The following is a 25331-nucleotide window of genomic DNA, read 5'->3' on the forward strand; positions in this document are numbered from 1 at the left end:
CGCACCCTGAGCCAAATTGTTCAGAGAAGAGCAAGTTCGGTTATTATTCATCTCCACGAGGGAAGTCTTATCTTCTACAAATATTTGATCCTGGGACAAGTCCAATAATTAACAAGAACAATCAAACAATTTCACTGCCTTCTTGGGGATTTAAAAAATCATCATCTGGAATTCATGAGCATTACAACCTTTTTTTTTTTTTTCTGCTTGGACGCGTTATTGTCTATCATCTTTTCAGTATCCCTAAGTGATTTTGCCCTTTGATGCAAAAAGATGCAAACCATTAACAGCACAGATAATATCCACAACTGCTGATTCAGTGAGACTTCAGACCTCTCCGTAGGAGTGGGGAGAGAGGGTGTGGTAACCCTGACGGGAAAAAAGGGAGCAGGGGGCAAGCAAAAGATGGAGGAATGTTTCTTTCTTGGCTTTCTCCCTACCTCTGTGGCAGGAACTCCCACACGAGACCCGTGGGTGGGATGGGAGAAGCACAGATCTAACACACCACTGCCTAGGAGGAGGCTGGCCGGAGCTGCCTAGATGCAAGCATCAGCCCTCCCAGGCAGCCCCATAACTCCTCCAGAGGAAAAAACAGAGGGGGAGAGGAATGGGATTCCTGAGCCCTGCAACATGGCCTTCAGGACCCGTTTGCTGCCTGGCTGCAGTGGGCCGAGCAGGCCAGATGGATAATGGCCCAGTTGTATCAAAAAAACCCAAAGCCAAAACAAAAAACCAAACCACCCAATCTTAATCTTGCCTCATCTGGATCAAGTTCAGACGTTTGAGAAAGATGCCACACGTTGAATAGAAAAGTTTTGCCATACACTGCCCTAACCATCAAGCTCTGCACAAGTTCTCGCACTTTTCTTCAAAGTCACAAGTCCTCAGTCCCCACCTGCTCACGCAAACCCCCCTTCCAGTCGCTGGTGACACCCAGTGTTGGCACGGGTAATAAAATATCTTGGGCACATAACTCCACTCTGTCTTGGGCAATCTCAAGCCTGGCAACCTACAGCCAGATTTCTCTGGGTTAGACTGGCAGTGGTATACGTGTCCTCCCCACAGCTTCCAGCGCTCTTTTCTGTTGACACAATTCCTATCCTTTTTTTTTCCGTAAGCCCTGCTCCTTCCCCACCCCATCCCCCCTTCACTTCTTGCTTTATGCCAACTCCTCCTTACAGCCATAATGAAGTTCCTCGCAGTTCAACACAAGAAAAGAATTAGGGTGGTTGGGTCCAAAACTAATCTGGAGCAAAGAGAAAAAGCCCAATGTGGCTGCGTTTTATTTGAGATCAAAAGCACAATGGTGTGAGATTGTATTTTGCTCTCCACAGGAGCTGTATTTTCTTACTTCTACAATAGGATTAAGGTGTTCGGTGGAAAAGAGAATTAGAAAAAAGCTCCATTGGCCTGGTACTAGCCGCATGTGAGTTTCTCTTAAATAATGAGGACATTTCATCCCTCAAGGAGTCTATCGTCCTATTTCCAAACACTTTTTAAAACAATAATTGTCAATGCCAATAATAATTTATTTTTTACTATTTATTGCTGAAGATTCATTCTGCTTTTTAAAGATTTTTGTTTAAAGGAAGGATGTTACCATTTCTGCATTGACTCATTTCAAAATTTTCAGTCAAACAGATTTTTTTAAGTCAAACCTAAAGACATCCCCTTATTTAGCTCTGCATACTTGAGAGCACAGGATGTTGAATCTAAGTACACACGGGCTGGATGCAGCTGAGAGCACAGCTTCAAGCCACTTCTCCACCCTGAATAAGTAAAGAATTTTCAGTGCAACTTACCCAATGAAAAGTAATTTGTAATAATTGGTACCTCTTTTAAAGCCGAAATTCGCAAAGCTCTGGCTAACTTTCAGTTTGCCAACACCAGGGAAGCATGGCTTGAGCCTGATTCTGTTCTAGTGTTCATGGAACTGTGTTTAAATCAAAGGTATCACCCACCTTTACAGTGATCAGTGTGCACCTAGAAATCAAGCTGGGCATGAGTTGTGGAAGTGGATTCTGCACACATCCGCTTTCACTAAATGGCCCCCACCCCTGTGCCTGTAAGTACAGCTGTTATATATTCAGGCATGACTCTGTAAGGGGAAAACATACGGGTAGATTTGTGCTTGCACAGAGCCGATCTGTCTTCAGTTATCCCTGACTTTGTCCCTTCACTACCACTCCTCAGGAGCTACTGTGTGCTCCTTCTTGCCTCATCCTCCTGGAAAATTCAGAGCTCCAGATTTCTGCTGCATTGAGGCTTGGTGCACTCGTTTTCACAAGAGCTGCTGTAAAATGCTACCTTTTTCATATGGAAATGGTTTATTACAACCTTTCAGATGTATAAATGACAGCATCGAAGAACAAAGCCCAAGTCCTATAGAATGACATTACCTTTGTGCCAAAGTAATCCAGTTATTGAGATACTGTGATAACCTTAAAGCCATGTCAAAATGAAGAAACTTTACAAACCTCACAAACACCTGTTTTTGTATCAGAGTGCATTGGCACAAGAACACCTTTACGTGGTCCTAATCGGTCAAAGTTTCGCTCTCGTCTTTACTTTCAGCGTGGCCTATTTGCTTCTCCGCAATAAAATCAGGGTGATCCTTACACTGATTTCTGTTAGCAGGAAAAGCCTTCGTTACTTAAATTGAAACAATCTGCTTCTGTGCAGGTCCTGTCTCCTTTCCCCTCGAGGCAATAGAGAATCCCAGCTATGATGTTTAGAAAAAGCCATCCAAACAGCTTCCTAGGGAACATTGGGGAACATGCTGCTGTTGTGTCTCTGAATAGGGCGCTCTATTCAGTTTCTTGTTAGTTCTTTCCTCAAACTGAATGATAGAGTCACGTTTCAGCAGAGCAACTGATGGTCTTAAGTACAGTGTGGATCCCACATTTAGGTCCTCCTAACTAAATAAGGAATGTATTATTTTTAGTAGAAAGTGGGTACGAAATCAGAAATAAACAGGAAATGTTGATTAAATTAAATGTTGATTAGGTGTTCTGTAATTTAAACTGTGGCAGGTGTAAGGAACGATAAAAAGAAAATGCAGGCAGCTGAAAAAGTTAAGATACTTGCTTTTAGTTGTCCATGCTGAGCAAAAATTAAATATTACAAGAATCTGTAAACAGCTTTCAGTTTCAATAATGGATTAAAGGCCCAAGCAACACTCACCTATCATGCCACTGTTAGTAAATCTTAGATTTCAATGAGATTATTCGCATATATAAAAATAAGCATAATCCATCAGGACACAGAGGTGAATAAAGACAGTCACAAGGATGGATTTAAGAAGCAGGCTGGAACTTCATTACCACAATATTTTCACATGTCAAGCAGTTAAGTGGGCCCAGTGCAAGGATTACAAAACTACAGTTTGGGGCAGATCCTCCCTAACCTCTCTCTTACAATGAGCTCACATCTGAAGACTGCCCCTCAACCCTTCCCCCAAGGAAAAGAAGGAGGACCTAAACCCCACAACACTTCGTTTAGATTTACTCCTTTCCTAGGCACAAATCCTATTGCAGGGTGCCAGATTTCTTTTTAAATTCATCCTTTGTCCACACTGAACATTATCTGAAATCTTCCATAAATTACAACAGATCAATAAACACGTATTTTCTCATATATTCCATTTCCAAATCCCCTTTTTACTCTACCCGTGACTCGAAGGTGCTACAAAGGCCATGAAAGCGCTTTATTCCTCGCCCAACTATACCCTAATAGAAGAACATACCGTTCTTGATACCAGAATACCCAGTCGAGTACAGCATCCCAAGACCATAGTTTTAAAAGCCATGACACAGGAGAGTATTCACATAGCCTAACGCAGAGAGACACCCAAACTGTAGCTTCACCTAAGTGCCTATGATGCACCAGAGAACCAGTCGAGGATCGCGGCTGGCAGTCTCGTGCATATATTCTGGCTGTCCCTTTCTTTCTTGGCTGTTTACCCCAACACCAGGTTAATTAATAGCGTTTTCCACGAAGCCTCCACTGGAGGTGGAAGAAGCACTTGCAGGATGAGAAACCATGTGGTGACGCTTACTTACATATGGAGCCCACTAGGAAGGTGTCTTGCATGGCTCAGTGGTGGTCGCTTAGGACTAATTAGGGCAGACCATTAGGACAGTGCAAATGTGATACTTCCAGACCCCCAAGAAATCCGGGTATGTCAGCATGGTGCAGCGTTGTGCACATTAAATTCCAGCAAGGACTGCAACATAAAGTTTTCAAAGCAATTAGGAGTTTTGGGTGCTCTATGAGTCGAAGAAATCGTGGTGCCTCAGGTGGCATAGGTTTTTCCAAAAGCAGCTGTCTTTCATTTTTTAAATCTAGCCCCATTTTTTAAAACAGGTGATCGACTGAAAAAGGGATGTAATCAAAATCATTGGTCACTTCTGAAAATAGAGGCTAGTTCCTGTGAGCAAGTTTTAGCAGGACTGAGCACTTAGTGTCTTATCAGTACCACAGGAATGGGGATTTGTATACACTGTTTTATTAAGATTAGTATCTCTGCAGCACTCCTTAAGTGAAAACAAAAGAAAAAAATGCTGAAAAAGGACAGAAAAAATGACTCAATTTCCCATCATTGCCAAAAGCCTCTTATTTTGAATATAATCAACCTTTGTGCCACAAGATAGAGTATTTTTTTTAGATTAAGGTGCAGTAATTAAAATAAATCTGAAAAAGATGGTGTGAGCCTGTTTAAAATTTAGCACAGTTGCTGTAGGTTTATCATCCAGCCTGTACACAGTAAATAGTGCCCTCAAGAAAAGCAAACAAACATAACAAAACCAAACAAAAAAATTAAGTGGCCAAATCTGCAGCCACAGATACTGTTCCTTACAAAAAAGTTTGTTATGTTAATTAATTTGTGATCTTTGTTTGAAAAACTGTACAGCCTGTACAGATTTTGCTACGACATATTTCATGTAAAGCTGTTTTCTTGAACTATCATCTTTTGTGAAATAACACAGCTCCTAATCTCACTGAATTACTATTAAAAAAAACCCCAAAGAGAAGAGGAAGTTGCAGTGCAGTGAGGTGTCATTTGTTACAGGGCAATCATTGATTTAAAATCGGAGTTGGCGCTCCTTTTCTGAAGTGGTTGCAAGGTTAGGAACACAGCGCTTTGGATCAACTAGGGACATCTGGATTCCTGAAGAAAGGCTCCGGGTTAGCGCGCGGCCTGGTCTGTGTTTTGACTGAAGATTTTTAAACGTGTGCACGTTCTGTTGGCCTGCGAGTATCCTATAGTAATACTCACAAGATCGCTGTCTAGAAGGCTCATGTATTTTATGTTTAAAGAAAAAACAAAGATCCTTACAATTCCATACAAATAAAATTCTCTTAGGAACTTAAAGCCTGTTTCACCTCATACACCTGCTCGTGTGGTTACAGGTATGAAGTAAAGGACAAGCAATGCACAATATTTTATATTCTTCTTTTACAGTGCGTAGGCATTCAGGCTGCTCACTACAAATGACTGCACAAGGTGAGAGGCACTGGAGTATCAGGCCCCAAAGATTTTCTATACTGGATCAGATCACTGGTGCATTAAGTGTGTCACCTCACAGCTGGATGCTCCAAAATGAACCGAGCTATCTGTGTAGTACTGTGGGAACTACTCTGGCAGTCAGGTTGCATCCAGGAGAGGAGACTAGGTTTTGTCTTTTATTTTCTTCGTGTATCTAATCAGAACTGTCCTCATTTGTCAGCAAATTGTTCAGACTTCCCTAACAGTTAAGCAAAACTAGCTGACTCTTGTTGTGAAACAGGATATTAAGACATGGCATTAGGAATTATAAATAATAGTATGAGGGGAAAAAAAAAAAACAACTGCAGCAATCCAAACACATTACTCTTTTACTATTTTCGTATGCTTCTGTGGTACGAGAAAATAGTCCACGAGGTAAGAAACACATAATAAATATGCCGTAATTTACATCGTGGTATTTTACACTGCAGAGCTATTTTGTGGAACTTAACAGCTTTATATAATGATCCATTTAAGTCAGAAATGTAACTTAATATGACATAAACAATAATTATATACAATATGCAAATATCATCTAGCTATAGGAAGTGCCAGATATCAGCAACCTGTAGTAGCAAAAATGTATAAACACACAGAGCTGTCTAAATCTTTCAGAGGTTTCATATGCGGAACCTCAGTGAGAATTAGATCCCAGCTGATCAAGTCAAACCTAAAACATTTCAACATGCTGATTTCCGCGTTCAAAAAAAAAATCCAAAGCCCTCTCTCTGCAGAAAAGCAAAACTGCTAGTGCATGTGTTAAATACATTGATTCGAATTGTCACATAACTGATGCAAATTATACAAAAGCGGTTACATACCTGCTATGTGACTGAAAGTCAACGGCACTTACATGTGTCCCTAAATAGCTTCTCTGGAGGTCAGTTTCAGTCACCAGAAAAAAACCAGAAAGAAAACATATGTACATACCGTCACAAAAACACCTCTTATGCCACTGGTTTGTGTGCTGTGTTTTAAGAGTTTTATTTCAACAATATTTTTAAACATATGCCATATGACCGGTGATCCGGCTTCCCCAGTTCACATAGCAGCACACGAAAGCTTTCGAGGAGAACATGTCCCCCACTATCCATTCACTCTTAGTTGTTCTGGCTCGTTGGACTTGATTGCCAAAAGAAGATCATTCAGGATAGTATTTTTTAATCTTTTTGATTCCCAGAGAACTACTTCCCTCCAGATAAAATTAAGAGATGAGTAAACCAATTATTTATTTCTGAAAATGTTTATGTGAGGAACTGCTGATAATCTTGAAATTTCATGGGTAAAAAAGATAGCTTTTGTTTTGGATTGGTTTAGATGGGCTTATTTGCTCTTCTGACCACATAATTGAGACACCTGATCTGTGTGATCTTCTGCTGTAGGTGAAGAGGCCACCGCCTTCGGTACAGCTGAGTTTGGAACTGTCCCAGCATCTGCTGCAATAAAGGGCAAGCCCCTGGGAGGTGCTGTGGGGCAGGGAAACCTAAGGTTTAGCCACCTGCTGGCACTAGTTTCAGGGCGCTGTGCAGAAGAAGCAGGAAAGAAGTCTGGAAGAGAAGATGGCAGGCCATAAAGATGAAATCAAGATAGAATCAAAAAGTCAGGTGGCTCTCTGGAAACTGTAGCAAGGGATATATTAGGCATGTAAAAAAAGTCTCACACAGAACTCTTGTCAGACCAACTAGGGGGCTCTGAATTAGCTGGGGAGGTGGAGTTATTTGTTTGTTTTTTTTTTTTAATCTTTTAACTGACTTCAAAACAAACTGAAAAGTTTGGAAAAAGCAGAAGGTCTCTAGTATGGAAAAAAATCTACAATAAAACTCTATTGGATTTATTCTCCAAGCCGGAAGCAGGGCTGGTATTTGTAAACCCAGAGCAGGGATTAGGAGCCAGGCTTGCAAACAAAGAGCAAATCCAAGAGTTCACAGCAAGGACTCTCCAAGTACAATATTCCTGAAGTCCTTCTCACAGTCCTGTCACACAGACAGCAGCTGTTTATATCTGGAACATTCTTTTCTCTTTCTTAGATTCATAGGGATAGTTTAATAGTAAAGGCCTTCCTGCAGCTGATTAATGACATCCCCTTTTTGGGTAACGGAAGTTTTCAAAGACAAAAGTGACTGTGAGATAACTAATAGCCATAAGGAAGCAGAGACTGAATTTTAATGGAGGGGTGGAAGCGTCAACAACAGGCATGGGACAAGATGAAGAGACACCACGGATGACTCGCGGGAGCCCTGAACAGCATCAGTCATGGAGGAGCGTGTTTTCAGGCTGCTGATGGTAGTTAGGCTGCTCCTGGCCTTTTGGTGCTTTGAAAGGCTCGCTTAAAGTTAAGTAATTCATTTTTGGTTTATAGCAGGTTACAGAGTTTTACTCAGAAACAGTTAGCAACTCCTGAACCACACAGGAGCTGGCAAAGCTATTTTTTCTTATTTTAGCTTCTTTTGTTTAGAGTTACAACTTACTTAGTTGCTGAATATTTGGAATGGCATTGAAAACTAATCACCATCCCACTCTTACGTTACCTTCCTTTACAACCTGTTTACTCTCCGCACCCCCTGTTTTCCTACAAAGCAGCTTACTGATAAGTGGCAGGATTACCATTTCTGTGGTGACACAGCTCATCAGAGAAGAACACACACAAATGAACTTTACTTTTGTTGCAAAAGGAATGACTTTTTTTGAAAGATTTGTAAGTGTGATCCTTCTTGTTACTGTAATTCACAAGCCTGCACCTTCACCCCTCTTGGCGTAATCAGTTCCCTGGTGATCAATGCCCAGCCGCTGCTCGTGTATGTATGCATGCATGCCTGTGTATCAGGCAACAACTGTGCGATAGAGAGCTCAAGTTCACCCTGCTCCATGAAGCATGTGAGCATCCTATGACTGAAAATATGCCCCCTTGCATAATCCTGAGATTAGCAGATTTCTAGTAAAGGATGTCAGACAGAAATGGGAGGAGAAAAAATTCTTACAGTAAGCACAGAGGAAAACCCAGCATAGGAAACTAACCAACAGGATTCCTGCCCGGTTCCATCTGCATCTCTGTCACTGATTCCTGTGTGACCTGGAGAGAGGCATGGCAGGTCATCTGGCTTCAAAATCCCATCTCTGAAAAATGTGAGCGTGAAGCTGTTTTAAAGATCCTTGGCTGGTTAGAAGAGATGTTGTACAAGTGCCAATTGATTATAACCAACTTCTGACAGACAGGGGAGGGAAGAATAGCAGATCAAAAAATATGCTCCTCTCAAACTGTAACAGTCATGAAAAATGTCACTGGCCGAAATTGATTATAATCTTGGCAGCTATGTTCAAGGGGATCTATGATCACGCAGGCAAAAACTGCTAAAAGGAGCTAGCTAGGCCTTCCTCAGGTATACTGCTAGCCACTTGTATTTTTAATTCTAAAAGAGGAGGAGTTCTCCAAAGCTGCCCCTGTAGGAAAGTGGTGTGGGAATTTTGAAGAGCTGCATTTCCATAGCTAGTGTTGGGGTTACATGACAGGGTGACAGATGGAGTTTCAATGTCCTTCTGCATCTAATAGCTCGTCCCACATGCTTTGTGCAACTGGGAGGCAAGATGGATGGTGTCTTCCACCGACAAAGTACATAGATAAGTTGTACCCGCTGTACGTCGAATCCATAGGCCAAATCTTGTACTAGACGCTGAGGGCCAAAGTTAAGCTGTTTGGTTTGGGATTTTGTTTTAATGAAAGATTCAGAAGTTTCAGGGTTACAAAGTAAGTAAATATACACATAGTCATGTGATATTTTGCTTTACCATTAGCATACTCTTTTTGACAAAACCAGATGAAACTTCTCTATACAAATGAAGCTATGGGGCTTTTTAAGTTCAAGTACTGGCAAAATAGTTTTCCATTACGAAACTGTATGTTTCAATGTGTGAGCAGACACTGGATATTTCAATTCGTATACTGAAATCTGTTACCAGAACTACCCTTCACAGCCTCCATTAACTCCAAAAGAGAAAACAAAGTCTTACAGAATTTGAGCTGAATATTTGAATTAAATAGCAAACCTGACTATGGCTCTATGGCTAGTAGGGTTCTTCTGCTGGTTTTATTTCTGAAGGCAAGCCAGATTCCTCCTAGAGGTTCTCCTGCTTGTGTAAAGAGTGAAAATACTTTCTACTTAGTACACCTATCTGTCTGTCTATAATCCATGCGGTTTGCTAATGTCTAACTGAACCAATGGTTCTTTCATTCGTGATGAATCATTTTTTTGGTTGGGAGCAGAGGGGAGCGAGGTAAGCAGGCAATCAAGAAAAAGCTTAAGAGAAAGTCTCAGCTGGCGCACTCAGAAGCGTTTCCTGGAAAGGACGCCCTCTTCCTCCTCCCCAAACCCATTGCTCTACCACACTCTGCTCAGCCTTCCTCAGTAGCTTGAGAAAGACGGCTGCTTGGCATCTGTGTGGGCAGATGGATACCTGCCCGCGGCTCACGGCTGCTACATGAGCTTGGTGCACACTACCCGGCATACCTAGCAACAGACCAAAAAACCATTCTGGTCTTTAGCAAAGATTTCCACCCCACCCCACCCCCCCTCCCCGTGATGTTTTGAATCCTTTCTTCAAGCCTTTATTAGTTGCACTTGGAAGAACTCCAGGCAGCCCAGAAGACAAAACAATGTAATACTTCAAAAAACACAGTTCGTGTGCTTGTCAGTAAGGTTTCATGCACATACTCACTCTGTGAAGGTACGAGGCCATTTCTTTCACAGCACTATCACTTCTCTCCCGTCTCTGCCTTGCTGCTTTACAACAAGGTGTAACAGAGACGACCATCCGCTGAGGTGAATTCGGTGTCCCTGAATTCGTTATTAGTATTAGGTGAGCAAGGAACAGAGTCAAAAAGTCAAGACAGGACTTTGAACGTATCGTATACACACTGGAGGCTCCGATCCATCCTTTGTATGTGGATAAAGAACACTATGTGTTTGCAGACCAAAGTAATGAAACCTACCAGGTTGTTTGGGATTTAATGGGTATAATTCTGGCTTCTTTTCAAGCTGAAGTGTTTACGATTTGAAATCCACATTATCACAACTTTCTGGGTCCCAATGATCCCCTTTCTGAAGCAAGCTACTTGTTGCAGAAGTAAATTACTCCGTATCATTTTCTTAAAAGATTTTTTAAAGATTTCCTCATATCATTTGGGTGGCCAGTTTGAACTGGGTGGAAAATAAAATGTGGCAAGGTAATTAGCACCTCGGAAATAGAATGGATCAAATTTGAATATTTCTGTCTCATTTTGAACCCACTCGAACACAATGGTTCTGTAATCTCAGCTCAAACTCAGACATTTTGGGGGGTGAATTCTGCTGACAAGAAATGATGTTCAGAGAAGACAGAGAAAACACTGCAATGAAAAATAAAACACAATGCATAACAGAAATCTGAGAGAATGAAAAATCTAAAAGATTAGGTGGAAACTGATAAAAAAGAGGAAGCTTTTTATAAAAAAAAAAAAAGAAAAAGAAAAGAAAAAAACATTACAGGAGCCCAAATTGACAGGAATCTTGTTTCTCTATGTAAGTGTAAGCTTTAGTTTTCCTAGAAAATTCACTACTAGAAATTAATTAACGTTGTGTAAAGGAACGGCTTCATGTTACCCAGGAAAAAGTCACAAGCCATGTGAATTACTTCCACACAGTAAGTAATTCACAAAGAATCTGATCCTGCAAAATAGTTATCTGGATAGTATTACTGCTACACAAAGTGCCGAAGATATGGTGAGAGAACATATGTACGCAGATCATCCCACCCAGGTTCAAGTATAAGACGTGGGAGGTGGAAAAAGTGAGGCTGCAGTCCACACCAGCAGCCTTAAAACTTAGAGCCGCAAGCATTCATATGTCTGCTAATGAAGATTAGACTGTCCGATATCCTTAGAATTCAGTAAACAAGTCAAAATACTTAAAATACAAAATAAAGTTTGTATGGCGATTTTCCCTCTCTCTCTGTGCTAGTTTTCCCATCAGGATAACTCTGCCAGCTTTAATGCCCATTATTTCTAATTTGTCGTAGAAGAGGAAAGGCAATCAGGGAAGTTCATGTGCTCACATACACTTGTACACATGCGTGCATCGATGTACTGTACATAATTTCTCAAAGTAAATAAGTAGTGATTAATTTAATATAAGAAATAATTGCAAACAGCATACGGGGTCATGGGTGACAAATCTAATCATTTACTGAGAGTAATATATGCAGAAATAAACAAGATATAGCCTATAACCGATGTGTGGGAAGTTAGCGGTTTTTCAGGCAAGCGTCTGGATTTTTGTGGACAGAAGGTTGCAAATTTAAGCACTTAACAGACACCTCTCCAATTTCCTGGTAATTAACGATTTTTGTAATGGTTATCAAGGTGTCACGTTCTTGTACTGTCAGGTCACAATTGTATTTATGAGTTGACTGTATCAGTTAAAAATACAGGTGGGCGAGGGGCAGCCCCGTCTTACCTTGGGCTGTAGACGCGCTCCGGACGGGAACGTGTAACCCCCTCTAGTGGACAACGCGAAAAGTGGAAAAGAGGCCCCGAAGGTGCCCACGGTCAGACATGGGCACACACACACCACCCATTGCCTCTGCCTTTGATAAATGAAAATTTCCTAGATCGTGCATCCCTGCAAATGCGCCATGCTTGGAAAGATGCGGTGTCACCAATATTTAACTGCAGGATGCAGACAAGTGCTTGCAATGGAACAAAGTGAAATGAAGGAAATAAGGTTTGGGCCAAGCATCCTGTTTCGCTCCAATGAGAACACAATTAAGCTGAGCCGCCCTAAGAAGTTTCCTTTTTTCTAAACAGCCACTTCAATTACAAAACCTGTTAGAATGTGGGTGCTGAAACAACTCAATTAACAGAGAAAAAGATTTAAAAAAAAGAAAAAAAAGACAACAGGTACAAACTTAAGCCTACCTTCATTTCTCATGACCTATGTTTCAATGGGATGCATTCCATTCCAGGGAAGGGGCCTATTTCGTTATTCGAATGGTGTCATTTTCCTCCGCAAATGGGAATGTACTGAAACATGTTACTGTTGCACAGAACTGCGGCTACACGGTGTGAACACAGAACTACTGTGAGCCTCAGTCCTGAGTTAGCCAGGACTTCCGTCCTTATACCAGCCATTGGCTTTCTCCTATCTCAGTTTTCCCATCTTCAAACTAGTGAAAACCCTTACCCTCAGAGTTCCTAGTGAAGTGTATACTCAGCAGCGAAAGAAAGTTATTAAGTATACATACACAGCACACGTGTGTAAGCACACAGCACTGGCCACCTGGGTTCCAGCAGTCCCCACCTTTGCATGCAGATGAAACCTGGCTGGGGTACACTAAAGCAATGGCATCGTAGTTGTGTGCTCCTTGTCCTGAATGGGCAACAACTTTTTAGACATGCTACAAAAGGTCCCTGAACCTCCAAAAGAGGTCATTTTTATTTGGATGAGAGTTCAAAAATATTTTTTTCCATTAGGCAAAATGATAATTGTGAAAGAAAAGCTTTAATAAACCACTCTCTGCAAAGTTAGGTTAATTGTGTTGTGCCCGTGCACAACTCAGATGAAGTTAGATTTAGATGATAGGCTGCGAATGCCACGGGTTTGTCATAGCAGATTTCTTTCAGGAGAAAATTGAGGCCCCTTCACGGCCAAGCTCAAGTCTTCAGGAAGTTCCTGCACCAGTTCCTATTCCCTCTGCACAGCAGTATGGACGTGCCAAATTTTAGGGTGGATGATGGATCCATATTACAAATGCAAATAGCAATGTGCTGTGCTGCCCTGGAGCTGGGCAACTGGTTAGATAGGAGAAACAGAGAGACCTGCTCTTGTCCATTTTGGGAAAGCTGAGGAGAAACAGAAAACAATTCTCCTTTCTGTGGATCTATATTGCACTTTTCGTTTTTTCTTCTTCTCTTGGAAACTGAGAGTAGCATTTTCCTTTACATTTTTTAAATTGTTTTCTCATCTTAGAATATTAGTATCAGCCATCAAGATGGTAGTTGTGTGGATATAATTCTATAATCTTCACTCAGGGTATAACCTCAAAACTCTTTATTGATTTACAGACTTTTCAAGTGCTGTTTGCACCATCTTGTGATACACAGGTATACGCTACACATATTTTTTCCATTTAAACGTTCATGTTTACAGGTAATTTTCCAGTATTCAGAAGATGTGGTAAAAGTAGAAGTGTGAAACAGTCGTAAGATGCTAGAAAGTGTCATGCCAGATTCTAAAAAAGCTTCTCGGAATCAACACAGCTGGCCAGGAAATACCCCTGCCTGCAACCCACATTTGGTTACCTTTTCAAAAGAGGGGTTTTAAGAGGTTTCATTTTAATGTTTTAATGTCACAGCAGATTGTGGTGCCTTACAGTAATCAATCCTTAAAACTGATTAATTCTGAGGATGAGCTAAAGGGCGTGCTGTCATATAAAAAGAAGAGAACAGGGGATTTTACCCCTTTATTATTTGCATAATGATTGAGGACTCCCCTCAGCTGAGTGCTTGCTCATTTGCAAGACAAAAAATGAATGCTCACTTTCAACGTGCACCTAGCTAAGCCCCAGTGGAAACCCATGGCTGAGACTTCTCTTCGCATGCTTGCATACAGCTGAAGCTGTACCTTCACAGCGTTAGAGTGCCACTACTGAGATTTTTCAAAGCAGCCTGTGAAATTTAGTGGTATTCTCACATGCAACTCTCTACTCTATTTTGAGAAATTGAGAGTAAGTGCAGGTGCAAAGAAAGATACTAACATAAATTCCAACTCAAAGTTCAAGAACAAATAGGAAATAACTAATGAGAAGTCATAAATCAAATGCTTGTTATCTAGTGCTTGTGTGTTAGCGAAAAGGAGAACCGTATGACTTCCTAAATAACTTAAACAGCACACACAAGAACTCATGCTATGCTAGTGGTCATTCATTGCCTGCATTAAAAGAAAACTAATCATGTAGGAAACGACCACTTGATTCTCACAGATCCCTGCTCAGTACTCAGGGAAATATCAAACCAGCAAGACAGTGCTTACTTCCTTCTCAAGGAATTCCTTCTGGGACTCAAAGCCCGGCACCTGACTGTGGAAAATCACCAAGGTTAAATACCCAGCCCCACTTAAACGTCATGCACTCTCCTGCTCATTCACAGGACAAGCTGGTTTTGCATGCAGATGAATTTTTAGCGCAATCAGACTTCCTAAGTTTCCCACCACTGTTACTTTAACTAGATTTTCCTGTGCTTGGAAACTTGAATGTTTTGGCAGGCTTCACAAATGGAAGTGCGGCTTTTGACCTCCTGGCATTATCCACGTCCGCACCATGCGTTTATCAGCCTGAATGTAGTGTTAGTTTTATGAACGTTTCCACTATCAATTCACGACAGTTTCTAGTCTGCCCAGTTCTCCTTTCTGATCAGATGAGCACCTGTTAGTCTCAGGACGGGGCAGCTTACGTTAACTGTTCAGATACCAGTGCAGCCCCTGAGATCACCACAAAGAGCACAGCACACCTTCACACTCTCAGGTCCGGGTTACAAACCCAGCAGTTACACAAGGCTTGTATCAGCACTGAAAAGGTGAAAAAGCAGGTCTACTAATGCAAAAGGCACTGTGCTTAGCCAGCCCCTAACACCTTGCTTGTATCTGAAAGGGGACGGGTGACATCTGTAAAGGAGCACTTCAGAGCAAACCCAGACAAAACAGGGCCAGCATTACTTACTTTCAGCAAACACCACAGAGGACCTCTGGTGCAGAAGGTTCTGCCAACAGTGTGTACAAAAACATATAGATTTGTGCAGCTCAGTGCATGTTTTATGAGGTCGGGGTCTTGGTCTATCTGTAAAACCCGAGAAGTCTGAGCATGCCTGAGTGTCATGCTGCAAGAAGCTAGCTGCAAGGGCTTGATTAGCATCTGCCCTGCTCCACTGAAGAACAACAGTTAACTTACTTCTTCCCTTGTCTAACCACAGACGCACTAATTTGATCAAAATTACATAAATGTAAATTTAACGCCTTCCCCATGTCATCATTAAAGTGTTTTGGAATGGCCTCCTAATGCAAGCAGCACGATGTGCCATGACCACAGCTCTCCAAGGTTTAGTCAGTGAGTTGATTCTGTCATCCGCTCCAGATGAATAGGATACTTCGCTCTGAGGAGAGGTCCCTGGACATTTGCAAGTGAAACATTTCAGTTTACTACACGGGATAATGTCTCTCTCTAGTGGCTAGGTACAGTCAGTATAGCAGCCTGCTTTACTTGCAGTTTTGATGGCATTTTCTAGTTAAACAATCACTACCAGAGTCGAATTCTGTGCTGAAGGTCCCAGGTTAAAGCACTTTATTGAGCACATCATCGACATGCAGTCCTGACTTCACTAAACCCAATTAGCAAATGTTCGTTTTGCAGGGATTGTTAGCTATTTAATTTTACAGAAAGAATATGGCTTAGAAAGAGGTGAAAGACGTTGAAAATACCCAAGGTTTGGGAATTCGTTCTGGCTAAGTATATCTCAACCAAACTCAAGCTTTTGTTCCTGGGAGTCTCAGGACACCTCTGAAACCCCAAGGATATAGAGCATTTAGACAGAGGGTGAGAATAAGCTTTTCTTTCAGCTCCTGTTATATTTCAACTTCTTGTTCTCCTAAAAGCCAACAGAATACTCAGTTTGGGGAAATACTAATAAAAGAGGGTGATATTTGAGCGTTAAGACGCTGCTAACTTGGTATAGGTTCTCTCTTCCTATCCACTTGCTCACAAACAACAGTTCAGTTCAAGTGATCAGTGATCAAAGGCCAGATTTTTAGAGATAAGTAGATACCAAAAAAAAAAAAAAGCCAACAGTTACACATCTAGAAGGGACTTTTGGGATTCTCTGTTATGCGTATGGAAAAAATCCCATTTAGTTCTTGCTCTTTTGAAAACCCTGTTATATATCCAGTTTTCTCAAAACAATAACTGACCTTCACCATTACTGATGTACTGTGGTTGATTGGTGAAAATAAAATAGGGATTTCAATCCAGCCTTTAGTGTCCAACCACTGCCAGGGTCATTGAAGTTGTCTGGGATGGGAACTTCTTATAGCAAGGCAATAACAGGAGGTCCCTACTGCCCTTGTGAAGTTTACGTGTGCAATTAAGAGATTTCCATCTTGCAGTAAGAGTCAGTAAAGCCTCAAGGCTGAAAATCTCATGATGGTATTTCTAAGCTATACCAGCACAAGTGTAAGTGAAATGTAATCCCTTTACAGTTGTCTTTCCCCAACGTCACTCCCTAACACATCAGGATCAGGTATGTTGGGTGGTGGAGCACCCAGACTTTTGGACAACTCTCAGGACAGCTGCTCCTCACGGCACTCAGGTGGGGAGGGCAGCAGAGCGGCAGCTGGGAATAAGCCCGCATGCTACTCTCGCTCTTCCCAATGCAGTGCAACTTTGCTGCAGTGAATGGGAGAGACAGGAACTGCGGGAGAGAAAGAAATGCTGGCTAAGAGAGGGGAAATGTTCCAGTGCTAGCAGAAACCGCAGCTTTTGCACGTGGCTAAGCCAAGAAGAAGGGAAACTCGGGGATGCGGAACAGCAGGGAAAGCTCTTCCACCAAATGATAAACAAGACAGTAATTGGGGCTGGAGGAATAATATCTTCATGTTCTCCCAAGGCTGCAAATGAAACAGTGGCAGAAAAACAAGATCTAAGATCTCTCTCTAGTTTTCTGGTCCCATCCTGCGTTTCCTAAACAATGATAATTTTTATTTAAGGGAAAATAAACAAACAATCAAACAAACAAAAAACCCCACAAAATAAAGAGATCCTGATATGAGATGAACTGCAGGCTTGGTATTCGAAAATTAACACATAGCTTTCCATATCTTGTAGGCTCTTGTGCTGCATTTATCTGGGGCAAACAAAGGGTTTGCCTCATTTTAAACCTGGTGAAATGGCAGAATTTGAACTTCTGCAAATGTCTGAAGCCTCCAGTCTATGCCAAAGCGTTGTCACATGGAAGGTGGCTTGCTGTCCCTCCTCCCAAGACCCAGGAGCAGGTGGTAAAGGCAGCCCTGACACTGGAGAGGAATCAGGCTGTCCTCTCCTGGAGCTGGACAGTAGGTGCACCTAGAGAATGGCAGGGCGTGCCTGACTGCTGCTGACAGGGGTCTGTCCCACCCTCTGCGGGTTGAGATGTGCTGAAGCTAATGGCACATTTCAGAAGGGAATAAGGCCTGTGAATTGCAGCTGTACATGAATATTGATAATAGCCTCCAAACACTCTTCTCTCCACCTCTCCTCCCAGGAGAGGTGAAGTGCTTTCTCAGCAAGGGTGGGACAGTGCTTCCAGGGAGGCAGGAAGGGGGGAATTTTCTCCTGTTTCTGCTGCTTTAGGGCTTACTGTTGCTCATATGAAAATTAGTGGTGAAGCTGCCATTTACTTTGGAGAAGGCAGGATCAGACCCTCGTTTTCCTGCCAGACAACACACCCTCATAATTATGTATTCACACCATAGTTTGATAATGGTTCCTTACAGACTAATTAATATGAATGTTTAAGAAGTCTAGTTTTAATATGTTAGTACTGAAGGAGAGATCACAATCCTGTGGGAGATTATACATATCTCCCACTGATGAGTACCTTAAATCTTAATGCGTATGGAGAGAGGGGAGCATATGAATCTACAGCGCAAGATGTAGACACTTCTTTTACAGGATGGATTTTATACAATTAAAAATCAGTTTTCCTGGGAGCAGCGGTGAAGATTATTTTTAGTTTCTAATAGATGTTTCTCTGTTTGAGGTCTAATAAGACACGAACTCTGAAGCTTTTCCTGCCATCTAGAGGTGTGAATTCTCTGGTGACTAATAGAGTGAGTCGCCTTTGTGGCATCTCTCTTACCACAGCACTAACAGGGTCTTTTTCTTCTATCCAGCCAGCTATTTTCAAGCAACTTTGAAACTGCGCTCTTTCTACCAATTCTTGTTGATGGGTACAACAGTTCCTGAGAAAGAGAAGGATGAGAAAACACCACCACGCAAGACCTCTTTCCTTAGGAAAGTAGTTTTAAAAACAATTGTAAAATGAAAATAGCCCCCTTTCATAAAAAAACAACCAACCAAACAACAAAACCACCAAACCAAACAAACCTAAAAGAAACAAACAAAACTACAACACCCTCTTCCCCACCCCCCCAACAACAAGAGCTATGGAAATTGGTGCTAATGGTCTGACTCATGGAGGTCTCATCATTAAGAGGAACTGACTCACTGCATTTGTTAGAAATTGCCATGACAGATATGACAGATAATTTTATCTGTCCTCTGTGTCTTGGAAGCAGAGCTGAGACAGCCAGAAGAAGCTTACTCCGAGCATAGACCAAGGCGGCAGGCCTCTCATGTCCCTTGTAACATGATGTGTTTCCAGTGAAGAAGCTGCTTTTTTGCATACCTGATTTCAAATTGTCCCTGATCTGAACACATTACCATGAGAGCTAAGGCATCTTCAGAGTTCTGGAGGTTGCCACTAATACCTATATCAGTGCAAGGGTAGTTGTGATGATCCAAGGAGCTTGGCTCAGAGTGCTTACACAACAGACGTCTCCTCTGCTTCCTGCCACAGAGGAAACAAAAGGTATATGTCAGGTTTTATTGGTTTTGCTGTGTGGGGCAGAGTCTGACATTTACATCTGAGCTATATGATGGGCTATAGATACGTGATACTAGCACATGGTACCTGAAGGCTGTCACAGGACACCACAGTTAAGGAGTATACCTTAGATCAAGGCACTGCTGAGAGTGAGGTGCCACCAGGTGACATACACCCTGGCCATCACGCTACACCACCACCTCTCTGCTTCCAGGGCAGCCTCTAGCAGGCAGGCTGGTTAGCCAGCCACAGCACAAGCACCAGACTCATCCAGTGCCAAGTACGCACACATCCAGGATACCAGTGCCAAAAGTTTGCAGAAAGATGGAACCTGGAGATGAGGACAGCATTATTTCTGATCCCCCTTACTCCTAGTACAAAAGTAGTGCTCAAGTCGTGGTTAGTAGTTTTATCTAGTCCACTTTACCATGTGCTGTTTTGTCCTTTGCAACAGTTGACAAGCAACATGAGAGCTTCCATGTGATGGTCAATAAAAAAAAAATAAAAAGACAAAAAACCCACACTGTACTCTGTTCCTAAATATTTGTATTACTGAAGAAGTCAGGAACCTTGGCCATGGGTGAGAATCCATTGTTTGAGGAGCTACAAGAGTGGAACAAAAGGATGGCGTCTGATGAATAACAAAATAACAAAACAAGAAAGACTATTGTCTCTGGAGACAAAAGATGAGGAAGTAAAAGAACACAATAAGACAACATATTTAACTTTATAGGCATAGCAGAAGTCACCTAAGCACAGTCAAGTCTTTTTGTAGGCATCACCATAAAGAATGGTTTTACTCTGGAGCTGGAGAAAGATTAAGAAATAATTGTAAGACCATTTAAAGGGTGTTCCCTGGTGACTAAGGCTCTTAGGGATCACAGGGGGAACATGGGAAAAGACAAGGGGAAGATGGTGGCATCATGGGTTGACCAGAGTTGAAAGTCCACCTTGCTGGTTGTAGCTGGCTGGCAGCTACACTGAAACCAATGAAAAATCATCAAACGCCTCCCTGATCTGACAGCCTGTGAAGTCAGTCAACATCAAGAAAGTGCGAGGTCTGGTGTTGCATTCAGCTCACTTAGCAGGTAGTGGGCACTAGCTCAGCAGCCCCTAGAGAAAGGAGAAGTGTCGAGTGAGAGTGGAAAATTAACTACTTTTCCCACCTCTCGAGGTAATCCTGGCAGATCAAAGCTGAAGCACAACAGAAGGCAGCTTGAGGAAATTTAAACTCCTTTGCTGCTTATCCTTTACTTCTGCAGCTGAGATCTGGGCGGCTGGCAGAGAATTCCCCCTGAACACCACTTCCCTTTGAAATGTGTGCCCCCAGTTAATCTGAGGGAGTCCAGATCTGCAGACGTTCTTAAAAGGTCCATCTTTTGAAGGGATATCTTTAGAAGGGCAATGCTGCCTGAAAAATGAAAGTTAGTATAGGAACAAACCTTCCTTCAGCTCTTTGCTGCAGTTACAGAAGAATGATCTTCCGCCTAACACATGAGGTGCTGTACAATTTCTGTCTCTACCACCGATTTCCCACATGCTTTAGGCAAAGCACAGTTTTTGTTCATATGTTCCGTTACATATATATAATTATATAATCTGTAGTATGTTATTTATATACACTGCATTTATGAGACAATACGTGTTTTATTCAGTTCACGCGTTTTGTATATACGTTCATATACATTCTTCTCACCCATTGTCTTCTCTATGTAGCCCTTAATTGCATAAGGATGAAATTCATAAAGACACCCTTACCATAAGGGTTTTCGAATTTAGTTTGCTCTGGAATTGCCACTAAAAACGACAGCAGCTGCTCCTGGCTCTATGCTGTGACATGCCTCAAATCCCACCCTATCTATAGCTATAACACAGAGCGTTTAATCTCTAGGAACTGTATGCTGAAGAAGAGTTATCTGTGAATAATTCCGCTTCTCCTTTTCCCCAAAACAGAGTCCACCTCCACAGAACTGACCTACTTACCCTTCGACCCGTAGCTCTGCAGTCAGGACTGATTATTGTACCTATAAGGAGGTCCTAGCTGGCAAACAGTAGAACTTGGAGCTGCTGTGCCTGCTGCACGACACAGTAGTACAACAGCCAGGTTATTCATTTCATCTCATCCAAAAACCTGCCTGCCTTCAGATGGGAAACTGTGCAAATGAGCAAGTGCCAGACCCCAAGTCTGTGTACATAAAAATGGTAGGGATTCTTCCTTTTTCCACGTATTCCTGGAGATTTTATGCATGGCCAGGAGCAATAAACATGTATGAGGTACCCATATGGGATTGATAAGTTGAAGAAAATAAATCCTATAAATACAGCAAATTTTTTTCAAAAGCTCTACAATTTTCTGGAATTTCACAAATACTGCTACAAAGAAAAATCCTAGGGTTGAAGAAAAACTCTTCTTCACACTTACGGGCAGGTAGATAGTTTAGTTTTTAGTATATGTGCAGATTTCATCTCCATTGCATGAAAATTTTGTTTTCTTTTTTTTGTGATAAACCAAAAAATACACTGTTACAGGTTATTGCATCTAAAAATGTCTTGAGGGAGTTTTGAGGCATTTTCTTTTGTTGTAGAGTTGCCAATGTACATGAGGCAAAGGCAAGTAAAGTAACAAGCGAAATCCTAGTCCTTTAAGCCAACAAAACAGAGATTACAGTGGCGCCCATCTCCAAATAAAACTTTTGCTCTCTTTGCTCCTGTTGTACTGTGCTGTTACCCATCCCATGATCACTACCTGGAGGACTGCCAGGCTGACACCTCACAGAAATGATAAACTACTGAAAAAGAAAAAAGCCCCGAATACTCAGAAGACTAAATTTCCTTTTAAGGAACAAGGTGGAGTGAACCTGCTATTAGCTTTACATGCAGCTTGTACCTATTTTATGTGACAAAGGCTAATAAAAGAATCAGCTATAACCGTCTCAGTTGTGTATCCATCTGACAAACACCGAGAATTGAATCAAGTAAGAATTCTGAATGGCACCGAAGTATTATGCTAAATAATTAATTTTAATCTACAATACATTTAAGGATGGGCTACCTTATAGTAAATGCTGAACTAAATACCTTAAAAGCCTGTAATCCCAAGTTCTATAAATATTTTTCTTCTGATGTCCTTTTTCTTGTAGCAGGCAGGCTTATTTAAAGCATTCTTTTGTTTCAGAGCTTAAAATCATTTGATGATGGAACATTTAGATAAAATTCTAGGATAGTGGATATATTACATCCCTGAAAAGGGTAGATTTTAATTTCAGCTGCACTTATACCACGCGTACTGGCATTTTTGCTATATCTGTGTTCATCTTTCTTGCTAAAACCTTCGCTTTGACATCTCAAACAATAATACCTCCTCACAGCCCACAAAATTAGTAAATACATCCTTCTGATGTTAAGGATATGTGAAATGAGGCATGTAAAATAGAAGGCCTTCTTTCTTTCTGAGAACACTTGCATGTATTGAATATGTAATACTTGTATGCATGTGAGTACTCTCACTGAAGGGAGTTGGGTCACCTAGAGAGCGTGTGCCTAACAGCTTGCAAGATGAAACTTGTATGAGGACACAGAGAAAATCAGTGGCAGAATGGGGAATGGAATTCATTTTTTCCCGCTTCAATCACCCGTGACATTTTCTGAAACACTATCTTGTCCTGTACAATGTAAATAATGACACAGCCATTTTTCAAATATGCTGTATAATGTGCCCGAGTCCTCCAGGTACTGGATACGGTGCCTTAGTACCCAACACCTCTCCTAGGACTGGGATTACTGATGAGGAGTTTCAAGAACAGATGCACTGCTCTGTTCTTGTTTGCAGAATCTCTCTTGACCTCTGCATCTTTTTTTCTCAAATGACTTAAGTAGAATTAAATTGGGAAAAAAAGTTAATTGTTAAGTTGTTTTACTGTTAATGAGCAATCATATTTTCAAGTACGAACCTGAACTTGGAGAAAAATGTATTCAGTGAAGAGCAGGTTTCACATGTAAATGACCAAAATAATTCATCGCAGGAGATTGCAGCTCTCTCTTTTTTTTTTATTTTTCTTCCCTTGTAAAGTCTGAGTTTCCATCCTGTTCTTGGCTGCAGAAGACCATACTGTCACAAATGCCCTCCCCTTGAGAGACACATGGGCGAATCTCTGGATGCACACATTGTTTATTCTTTTTAATGCGTCTAAAAGTGCTAAATCTTCAGATTCGGTGTAATTGTTAGCCTTCAGATGGTTCTTTTAAGTTCTTGTCATGGACTGAATTGCTTGGAAAAAATGTGAACTGGTTCACTGGTTCAGGCTGAAGTAGACTCCTGTGAGTACTTTGCCAGCTCTTTTTGCAAGCTCTGGTTTTGAGAGCGGTTGACAAAGACTGAACAATATTCCGTCCTGCAATAATCCCACGGATTCCTATTCTTCTGCTAAACATGCAGCGTTTTGAGTAAAGGCAATTGCATCCTGGAGGAGAGAACTACAGCTCTAGCATGCAGCACTGACCTTCACACCGCGTAGTACTTACTGTACATTCGTGTCTAATTCTTTTACAAGTAGCTATGGAAAATTGTTGCCCCTAGTGCATTTCATGTTACTTTTTGGCTGACCATGCCTGTGGAGACTAAATGCCGTGCAACCTTAGTACCAAATCTTATGTATTTTAGAAAAAGCATACAGGTAGTCCCCAGGCATGCAAGTGAAACGTCTTCATTCACTGTGTCTCAGCGTGAGCCCCAGCAAGCTCTGACAACAGGATAAAATTTATCTGGCCGTCATTCACCCTTTACATATATTTCACTTGAGACTAACATCCCTTGCAAACACAATGGGGATACCCACCTGGTGGAAACACTTACGTGGTGTTTTCATACATCAGTGTGGTCTCTTTCACTGTATACACCATCAAAACATCTTTCCTGCAACAGTCTCTTCAGAAAGGATTTGCCAGCTGCACACATGCATGCATGTACACCCCTAAAGCAAACTCTTTGGTTTTGGCCCTTGTCAAACACAACAACAGATGTCTCTCCCTGTGGGGTTAGAGTCCCAGAGAAAAAGGCCTGGAGAGATATGTGTGAATATACTGGAAGCAAAATCCAGTCCATCAACTTACCTAAGGGAGGATCAAAAATGAATAAGCTTGGTTTTTCTAACACTTTCGCTACACAGAAAAGTTGTATCTCTTTGGCTGCTCTAATATGGGAGAAGGAACACATGCGGTGGCAGAAGTGTATTTATATGCTGCTACTGTTGAGCTGGAGGAAAGCTAGAGAGTGCAACAGCCACTTTTTCATTTGGAAAAAGCATAAAAAGCAAATGAGACATGGAGTGAAGTAGCAGAAGGAATAGGGACCACTACCACCAACAATTCCCTAGGCACACAGAAATGCAGGAGCAGCAAGTGAACCATATGGCTTCAAGGGTTTCCCTGAAGAGCGATATAGCAAATGCTGGAACTGGGGCACTGACGGGTACCCCGAGGAGATAAAGAACGCTAACATTTTCCTCACGTAAATAGAAGTTGTGACAAAACAGAGAGAACTATCCTTCTGTCTTTTCCTGTCTTCCCCTGCTAATTCACGCTGTTAATCTTAGACGCAAACAGTGCATTTCACATGCGATGATACTCCTGTTTTAAAAAGTTGTGAAATGGATGCAGTCATCATTTGAAACACGCCAGGCACATCCACACATGAGACCGGCAACTGTGGTTCACAGATTCCCAAGCAAGGGGGAGGGACTGTTGTACCACCAAGCCAATGCTGCTGCACCAGGGCTCTACATGACACCAACCTCCCCTCACATGCGTCACTGGTGTGGTGGATCGCTCACTTTTTATTTTCTACTGTCAGATCTTGCAGGTGCATCCGGGCACACCTGCTAATAAATTCAGATGTGGTGTGTTAGAAAAAGTGCTCTCTTCCCACTGTATTCACATGGCATCTAGAGGAATTAGCCTTTATCCCTGGCAGAGGCTCCAAGCAGCATGCAAAAGCATCGCAATGCAAAGTCAGCTACTCCAGGAAGGTTGTCTTTAAAAACAAATGCGTTGTGACTGCGATGCCTTTGCCTTTCCAATTTTTAAAGACTAGCAGGTGTGACTAAAGATTGCAAAGCTTTCACTACTTCA

Source organism: Buceros rhinoceros, unplaced genomic scaffold, assembly GCF_000710305.1.
Source record: "Buceros rhinoceros silvestris isolate BGI_N320 unplaced genomic scaffold, ASM71030v1 scaffold7288, whole genome shotgun sequence".
In the NCBI taxonomy this organism is placed as follows: domain Eukaryota; kingdom Metazoa; phylum Chordata; class Aves; order Bucerotiformes; family Bucerotidae; genus Buceros; species Buceros rhinoceros.